The following is a 9919-nucleotide window of genomic DNA, read 5'->3' as shown; positions in this document are numbered from 1 at the left end:
TCTTTCTCAATTTAGATCTCGCCCGAGCCGTGCTCGTCATGGCCGTCATCGTCGCCGCGGCCATCGTGTTTCCCGTCGCCTGAGAAGATGTCCAGAATGACCACCATCGTCGACTTCGTCCATCTCGGGTATCAAATCGGGCAGGACCGCATCGTACACTCGCCATCAAGCTCTTTTCCGTCGCATACATCACCATCGTTCGTTGTCGATTGCCGCCGCTCCGGTCCATCTCCGGCTTCCCCGACCTCGTCATCGAGCTCGTGGTGAGCTCCTCCCCCGAATCCCCATCACCCCGGTCTCGATTCGTTACCATAGCCGCTTGTACAAGCCGGCAGCCGCCATGGCCGAACCTCAGTGTCCGCGCATGCACGCCGGCTGCTCCTTCAGTTGCTCTGCTGCTCTGCTTCTTGCCTCTACTCTACCACGCTACTGTTGCTGCCTATTGTCACTCCGCTGCCCCGCTCGCCGCTCGCTGCCGCCCGTTCCCCTGCACCGGCTACTACCGCTGCGTGCTACAGCGCTGCCTGCACCGCACGCTGCCGCTTGTCCAGCGCTCACACCGCGCGCTGCCGCGCCCCGGGCGTGCGAGCACACCCGCCTCGCTGGTGTCGCACTGCTGCATGCGGCTGGGGCTGTTGGCTTCAGCTGTCGATGTCCCTGCATAGTGTGTGTGTGCGCGCCCGTGTCCCGGCCTGCTGCTTGCGGCGTCGCTACTATGTTGTTGCTGTCGCTACCTGCTGCTGCCACCGCCTACTAGCGCCCACTGCCGCCGGTGCAAGCCAGCGTTCGCCGATGCTGTCCCGCACTCGCCTCGGCTGTGGCTGTGGCCATGGCCGAGTGCTTGCGCGTCTGTGTGCTGTAGGTGTGTGTTGTGCGTGTTCGTGTGTATGGCCTCCTAGGCCACTACGACCTGGGCCGGCCCCCTGTTGAGATTAGGAGCTAATCTCCATTAGTCCTAATCCCTTTAAATTAACTAATTTGACTGATTTGCTTTAGATGCAGTTTATATCAGGTGGGCCTATCTTATTATTTTTAAGCCTAATTAAAAGTCTGTGTCAATGACATCTAGGACCCATGACCCAGTTGACTAGTCAACTGTTGACTGGTCAACAGTTGATTGGACCCCCCCGGACCCCACCTGTCATGCACTCTGTCTAGACTAGAGCTAGGTGACAAAAGTATTCTATTATTATCAGAATTAAATAACCCTAGAAATTCAATAAAACTTTGAAAATTAATATAAAATAATCCGTAACTCGGATGGAAATACTTTGTACATGAAAGTTGCTCAGAACGACAAGACGAATCCGGATACGCAGCCCGTTCGTCCGCCACGCATCCCTGGCATAGCGAACATGCAACTTTCCCCCTCCGGTTCATTTGTCCAGAAACGCGAAACACCGGGGATATTTCCCCGGATGTTTCCCCCCTTCATCGGTACCACCTCATACCGTGTTAGGGCACACCTAGCATCACGCTTTGTCATGTCAGGCATCGTCATGCATCTGTTTGTTTAATATTTATTATTTCTTCCCCCTCTTCTCTCGTTAGACACCGAGACCGACGCCGCTGCTACCCAGTACGACTACTTTGTTGACGACCCCTCTCTCTTGCCAGAGCAACCAGGCAAGCCCCCCTTGATCACCAGATATCGCCTACTCTCCTCTATACTGCTTGCATTAGTGTAGTGTAGCATGTTACTGCTTTCCGTTAATCCTATCCTGATGCATAGCCTGTCCTTGCTACTACTGTTGTTACCTTTACCTGCAATCCTAATGCTTAGTATAGGATGCTAGTTTATCATCAGTGGCCCTACATTATTGTCCGTATGCCATGCTATACTATCGGGCCGTGATCACTCGGGAGGTGATCAAGGGTATATACTATATACTTTATACATGATACATGTGGTGACTAAAGTCGGGTCGGCTCGTGGAGCACTCGCGAGTGATTCATGGATTGGGGGCTGAAAGGACCTTTGTCCCAACGGCCCTCTGTGTGGATCTTTGTGGCGAAGCGACAGGGCAGGTTGAGACCACCTAGGAGAGAGGTGGGCCTGGCCCTGGTCGGCGTTCGCGGTTATTTCAAGATAACACGTTTAACGAGATCTTGGTATTTGATCTGAGTCTGGCCACTGGCCTATACGCACTAACCATCTACGCGGGGATAGTTATGGGTACTCGACGTCGTGGTATCAGCCAAAGCCTTCGTGACGTTAGCGACTGAGCGGCGCGCGCCGGATTGGACTGGAACGTCTGCTAGGCTAGGTCTACTTCCGGCCGCCCTCGCAACGTGCAGGTGTGCAATGGGCGATGGGCCCAGACCCCTACGCCATAGGATTTAGACCGGCGTGCTGACCTCTCTGTTGTGCCTAGGTAGGGCTGCGACGTGTTGATCTTCCGAGGTCGGGCATGACCCAGGAAAGTGTGTCCGGCCAAATGGGATCGAGCGTGTTGGGTTATGTGGTGCACCCCTGCAGGGAAGTTAATCTATTCGAATAGTCGTGATCTTCGGTAATAGGACGACTTGGAGTTGTACCTTGACCTTATGACAACTAGAACCGGATACTTAATAAAACACACCCTTCCAAGTGCCAGATACAACCGGTCATCGCTCTCTAATAGGGCGATGAGGAGAGGATCGCCGGGTAGGATTATGCTATGCGATGCTACTTGGAGGACTTCAGTCTACTCTCTTCTACATGCTGCAAGACGGAGGCTGCCAGAAGCGTAGTCTTCGACAGGATTAGCTATCCCCCTCTTATTCTGGCATTCTGCAGTTCAGTCCACCGATATGCCCCTTTACACATATACCCATGCATATGTAGTGTAGTTCCTTGCTTGCGAGTACTTTGGATGAGTACTCACGGTTGCCTTGTTCCCCCTTTTTTTCCATTTCTCTACCCGATTGCTGCGACCAGACTATGGAGTCCAGGAGCCAGATGCCACTGTCGACGACGACTCCTACTACACCAGAGGTGCCTACTACTATGTGCAGCCCGCTGATGACGACCAGGAGTAGTTAGGAGGATCCCAGGAAGGAGGCCTGCGCCTCTTTCGATCTGTAACCCAGTTTGTGCTAGCCATCTTATGGCAACTTGTTTAACTTATGTCTGTACTCATATATTGTTGCTTCCGCTGACTCGTCTATGATGGAGCACTTGTATTCGAGCCCTCAAGGCCCCTGGCTTGTATTATGATGCTTGTATGACTTATTTATGTTTTAGAGTTGTGTTGTGATATCTTCCCGTGAGTCCCTGATCTTGATCGTACACATTTGCATGCATGATTAGTGTACGATTGAATCGGGGGCGTCACACACTACGCGCGCGCGACGACGACAGCAACGCCATTACCGGCGACGTCCTTGGCACAACACAGGGGAGGCGGAGCAAAGGAACGGAGTGGCTGGCTGCTCGAGGTCGAGCTCGCGTGTGAGGGGAGAGGGTGAGGGCTCGGGGCGGCTGTGCGTGCGAGCGAGAGAAGTGGATCGGGGGAAGGGAGTGGCTGCGAGGGAGAGATGGGATCGAGGCCCCTGGTGCGAAGCATGCCTCTGGCGGCGGTGGGAACGAGCAGGGGAGAGAGAGGGCGAGGTCGGTCGATGCTAGGGTTACGGGGGGAGCTTTCTAGGCCTTAGGGAGGCCTTGGGCCGCAGAGATGGATGGGCTTGGTGGGAGTGGGGCGTTGGGAGGCCCAGCTGGTCTGGACTGGGGCCTCTACTCTCTCTCTCTCTCATAACAGAAAGTAAAAAAAGGAAAGAGAGAAAGGGAATAAAAGAAAAAGGTTAGAGAAGGGACTTGGGCAAAGGGTATTTTCTCAGACTCACAAAAATGAGCTCGGTCCAAGAAAAATAGGAGTGGACGCGTTTGCAAGAATTACATTCAAAGTCATTTGAATTTAATTCAAAAGGTTTGAACAAGGACTAGGAATTAGAAGTGCCCAAAAATGTTCGGATTTTTGGAGGAACCTCGGTAAGTGGGAAGAGAATTTTTGGCAAGGTTTTTAAGTCAAGCTTGAACTAGAAAAGACATAGGGAATATGCAAGTGTGTTTAAGGGTGATTCTGAAAATGGAATATTTTATAATATCTCCCTAAATATCGGGAGGGTATGTTTTAAAGAGAAACCACCATGTGAGTTCCCTCAATTTAAACGGATCGAAGATCCATACGGTTTATTTAGTTGAGTTGCAAAAATTAATGATATGATGGCATGATGACATGATGCAATGCAAAAAATAAAAGGAGCAAGCAAAAATGAAACACACGGAGAAACCTGGAACCTAAGGAAGTCTTCTCGAGCATCGGTGTTGGGGCGTTACACAATAGAACCAGGTCTGATTCTAGTCTTTGGGATGACTCGGCAAGACTATTAGGGGGAAGACGCCGCCCTGTCGGCGCTGAATCGAGATGCCTCCAAGTTCCAAGCTAGGGCCATTGGTACACCTGTTCTGGCGGTTCAGATAAAAATACTCTCTAAAGAGTTCCACAGTCGGTTCTTCTTGAAGATACACTTCATAGTGAACTTGGAAATTGCAGATATTGGATATGGAGTTGGGACCAAGATCTTGAGGGTGAAGTTTGAAAAAATGAAGGACGTCTCTGAAGAATTTTGAGCCGGGGGTGAAAAACCCCGATTCATGTGGTCAGAGAAGACAATGACTTCACCATCTTTGGGATTGGGCCATTCCTCGTCCGGGTCAGGTGCACGGTAAGACATAACATTCTTCCCTGGCAAAAATCCTATGGTGAAGAATTCCTTCAGGTTATCCTTAGTTATTGTGGAAGGGACCCAGTTGCAGACAGTCGGTGCTTTTGACGGCATGATGATCAAAACACGAACTGAAAAGAAACTAACGTGTCGGTTCAATTCAATGGTGAAGTTAAATGATGATGGTACAAATAAGTAATGGCGGCTTACGTAAGGGCTAATGTCATATAAAGGAAAAGTTAAGCCGACGCCATAAGCCGCCATGACTACAGATATTTGAGGAATACCAGCAACAGAATTGGCTAAGTGCTGAGACAAACAAGTTTCATAATTTCTTGATATTATTTTGGATCAAATGGCCATTCAAAATGGAAAATATTCTAGACCTAAAAATCTAGCACAAATGAGTTCATGAGTTCTAATGAGACTTTTTGTACCAAGAGAAGGAATCTGCTGGTATCAAGGATGGGCACAAAACAACTACCACACGAGTATATGTTCTTTTGGGATCAAGAAGAAGCGGCAGTGGAAGAACTACGAAGAAACTGAGATGAACTGAGAAGAACATGCAGAAAACCTAGGAACCCTAATGCGGATCTGAAGAACAGGAAGGCAAACACTTACAGCCACGAATCTTCCGCGGAGAGTCGCCGCCGTTCTCTGGATTGATTCCGGTTGATGCAACGGCCAAGGTCCACGGAGACGAGGTGCTCTGCGACGGTGGCGGAGCTCGAGCAGCGGTGGAGTTGCGAGAGGAAGAAGACGAAGAGAGGGAAGATGAGAAGGACCGGGGCGTGCCTATTTATAAGGGGATAAGCAAATAGGCGGGCGTGAAAATCGAGGAAGACCCAAATAATGACTATCCAACTAAACGGACGCTTCGATTCTCGGAAGATATTAAAAGATAAAGATCCGTTGAGGATGACGTCATAGTAGTTTTTCATGTTTTCAAGAGATGACGTCATGGCGGGTTACAAAAATTTCTGCAAAGAGAGGAAATGGATTTCGTCTAAGTATTGAAGATTGACCAAGAACAAAGTTCAAAGTCAACCTGGGGCCTAATGTTGGGGATATAGCTACTAGGTATGACCCGCCCAGGAGGGGCCGGGTCAGCCCCAATGGCGGGTTACAAAAGAAGCCCAGTAACATTCAAGGCAATATTTTATTAAGATTTATAGAAGGCCTAAGCCCAGAGGCGGCTTAAGGCCCAATATTGTAAACGTCGTATGTAAGGAAAGACTTGTAAAGAAAGGCATGTAAAAGAAGTCACCGAGCCGAACACGTTTTATAAGCCGGACGGGACTCTGTAGGCCGCCAGGCGTCAACCCGTGTATATAAGGGGACGACTCGGCGGCGGCTTAGGGCAAGAGACAACTCGAAGCCAGGACAAGCATATTCGCTCCCTGATCTTCGAAACCCCAACAATTCCAAACACAACTAGACGTAGGCTTTTACCTTCATCGTAAGGGGCCGAACTAGTATAAAACCTCTCGTGTCCTTTGTCCCGATTAACCCCTTTAATCTTCCTAGTTGCGATGGCCCTATGACTAAGTCCTTTCGCTAGGACATCTGTTGTGACAATTCCATGACAGCCTCAAATGGCCTTTACTCCTTAAGTCATCATTGTTGATGCTCGCGCATTCCCATAGGATGCATCCTACTTGGTTCCCATAGTACTTGCGAGGTTCTCCCGGCTCTAATGGCTCAAACTTGCCAGGGCCATCTTTGTGATCACCAGACATCCGATGTCGGGTTTGTTAGGTTTTCGTATCCTCTGCTTCTTCTCTTCTTCTTATTTTCAGTAGCGGCTTCGACGCCGGTACCTTCCCCGCCGGTCTCGACGCCGCCATCGGTGTCGATGCCGTCAGTGTCGATGTTGGCGTTAGTACCATCATCGAGGCCGCCCTGCAAACCTTGACTATGCTTAGTAGACAAAAAGTCGAGGTACTGTTGTTCACCCTCATAATCCATCTCGTCTGCATCTTGGTTAGAAGGCCCGGTTTCTTCGTTGTTCGACATGTTTCCTATGATTAAGTCTCCTTGTTTAATTCTAAAACTATAATAAAATGAGATATGACATAAAAAAAGGTCTATGGTTTGCCAGAATGTCATTTCCCAGCAAATCTCGGCACTCGATATGCCTACTTTCGAGCACAAGTCATGCCAAAATTCATGGGAAATTTCAGCATGACCTTTGCTAAAAAGTGGACATATCGGGCGCCTGAAATTCACCGGAATGGAAATGAATCAACATTCCGGCGAAACATAGGCCACTCAGATCATTTACCCTACACATAAATATGACATGTCCAAATTCCAAACATGACATGTCCAAAACATCACATGTCTAAATATGACATGTCCAAATTCCAAACATGACATGTCCAAATCACATGTCCACATATCACATGTCCACTTCAAATTTGCATATAAAAGGAAGAAAAATATAGAACTTGAAGAAAAATGGAAGAAGTCATTTTTCTTCACAATATTTGAAACTAAATTCAGCCTACCTAAATTTGAAACTATTTTTTTTGCTTTAAATAGGGTTCATACTAATTCTGTTTTTTTAAATAGCAACAGTTGCTTTAACTAATCTGTCCTAGGGTTCAAACTGATTCTAATTAACTAACTAGCACTATAAAATTTAAATAGCAATAATTGCTTAAGCTAAAAAAATGCAAGAAACCTATATAATCAATTCTGTTTTTTCTTTTAGCTACACCAAAAACACCTAACCCTAAATTTCTATCCTAATTTGAAACCTATATAAATTTATGTCTGAATTTCAAAACTGTAACGGCCCGAACCTGATAAGATTCGATGTCTCCGTGCCCACTGTGCTAGTTCCTGGATCTAGTCGCTAGCACACACAGTACATATGAATATCAAATAACAAGTGAATCATTTACTATAACGTATGATCCAGAATTCATAAAGTATTACAAACTGAGTAGCACATAGCTAACTTTATTCAATACTAACAGCGGAAATGTAGCATAAGCAAACGATGAATCCCATCAATGCCCATTGGCGAAAATGTTAAGTGAAGACTCGCGACCGTACTGTATCTCACTGATCATCTAAAAATCCTGCAACATGATAAGTTGCAGCCACAAAGGGTCAATACATTGAATGTATTGGCAAATCGCACAATATGATATAGCAAACCTACATCCACAAAGCAATGTATGACAAACAAAACACACAAGTTAGTTTGGAGAAGAACTTCACCTACCTCCACTACCTGAACTCACAACCGTCTCTAATTTACTCACCCAAGATAACCCGAAGATTCTAAATAAACATGACAAGAACTTCAGAAGTATCTCTCAAGTGCGCTCTGTCAGTGGCACATTCTCTAGGAGCAATAGAGCGCTCTACCAAGGACACATTCACCTGATTTACATTCTGAAAACTATACCTCGCCTCAAGTGCGCTCTGTCAATGGCGCATTCTCTAGGGACAATAGAGCGCTCTGCCAGTGACGCATTCACCTGGTTAATGATCCCGAGCCTATGGCTATAAACAATCACCACTTTCATGGATCACTCGACACATGCCCGCGTCTACCATAGCAAGTTGATCACACCATCACATACCACAATCAACAACAAAACATGGTAACACAGAATACACATATCAAGCCAAACATATAGCATAACATAAAACCACGCTTGCATAGTAGAATATAGGATAAGCAAAATTAAAGTGCAAACTTGCCTTGAACGATGTTGAAGTACTCTAATGCTTAATTCTGATCCGCTTCACACTCCGGACAATCTATACCATAACGAAGGCACCGATAAATAAACCGTACTCACATAACACCAAAATAAAGTCAACAACAATGGATCCAAATAAAATTTAAATAACAGAACATATCAATAAGTATATCTTATCTACATGCTAGTAGGAACACAATGCAAAAAGAATCAACTAATTTGGATCAACGGTTTGAAAGATATGGCCTCCGGAAGTTTGCATTCAATTTTGAGCAAATTCAAATTTAAATAGTGCAAACACGTGAAACTTTGGTACTGTGATAAAGTGTTGGTTTTTGTGAATGCATAGGAAAAAAGAATCACCTAAATTGGAGTTATGGAATAAAGGATATACCCATTTGAAGTGTTAGGTGTAAATAAAAAAAAACGACCGGAAACTCCTGGTCCTGTAGCAGCTCGTGTGCGGGTCCTGTAGCGGGGCCACGTGGCAGCACGGGATTCGGTGGACGGAATTCGCTGTGGTGGCTAACTAACGGACAGCGGGTAATTAGTGCATACCAGTTTGGCTTTAAATAGAAAGAAACTGATCTAATCCTGACCGTTTAAAGTAGATCGGACGGGTGAGGGTTGCTCACCGGAGAAACAGGAGAAGACCGCCGGACTTGGGGAAGAACGACACGCGGGCTGTTCGGTGGTGATGCAGGTGACGGCCACGGAGGTGAAGAGGGGGTGGCCTACGGGTGCGGACTTCCTCGGGGGTGATCTTGGCGACGTCGACGGTGGCTGGGAGATCCTCGGATAGCGATGGCGAGCGGCTGGAGCGGCGGCAGGGGAGTTGAGCTCCGGACCACGGTCGTTGCGGTCGTCCTTGTGCTCCCCTGCGTGCTTTAGAAGGTAAGGGACGTGGAGGAGAACAAGGGGAAGAGGACAGAGTGGAGGAGATGTGTAGAGACCCTCTGACGGCGGCGAAAGAGACCGGCGACAGGAGCTTCGGGCGGCGGACTCCGGCGACGAGATCGGGGCGGCTCTGTAGGGCACAGGAGAAGGAGATTTTGGCGAAAACCCGACTAGGACGAGTAGGGCAGAATATATAGAGGGTAGGGCGTGGGAGAGAGGTCAAGAACGGATCAAATCCATCGAAGATTTGGGTCGGGACAGTGAAGAACTCGTGCCCGTGCAGGAGTCCGTGTCCAGGAAGAAGACGACCCGGCGGGACCCAGCGTCCGTGCAAGCGATGGGGAGAAAAAAAATAGAAGGAGAGGCCTGCGGGGTATGGGCTGCTCGCTGTGCGGAAATGGGCCGGCCTGCCTAGCTGCTGCGTGTGCTGCGCGCGCGGGCGGGGTGTCGGCTGGGCCGCTGTACAGCCCGACTGCACAGTGCGCGCCCTGTTTTTTTCACTAGCTACAGAAGTTATATAAAGTAGCTAAAATAAAATGCCAAACTGAAAATATAAAATAATTAAAACACACAGTAAAACATTATATCTA

The 9919-nt window shown here is 47.8% G+C and overlaps 1 long non-coding RNA gene across 1 annotated transcript; it reads right to left on the bottom strand.

Annotated features, from left to right (window-relative positions):
• Positions 1–7840: 7840 nt before the first annotated feature.
• On the bottom strand, positions 7841–9637 carry LOC125526906 (uncharacterized). Its single transcript, XR_007291923.2, has 3 exons — positions 9386–9637; positions 9068–9310; positions 7841–8490 (listed from the first exon to the last, which is right to left on the bottom strand). It is a non-coding gene; the product is annotated as an uncharacterized LOC125526906 (long non-coding RNA).
• Positions 9638–9919: the final 282 nt, after the last annotated feature.

The sequence above is a fragment of the Triticum urartu genome, chromosome 3A, assembly GCF_056163025.1.
Source record: "Triticum urartu cultivar PI428250 chromosome 3A, HENAU_Tu73, whole genome shotgun sequence".
Taxonomy (NCBI): Eukaryota; Viridiplantae; Streptophyta; class Magnoliopsida; order Poales; family Poaceae; genus Triticum; species Triticum urartu.
Note: the sequence above shows the minus strand (reverse complement) of the source record. Positions and strands in the feature narration are given on the sequence as shown.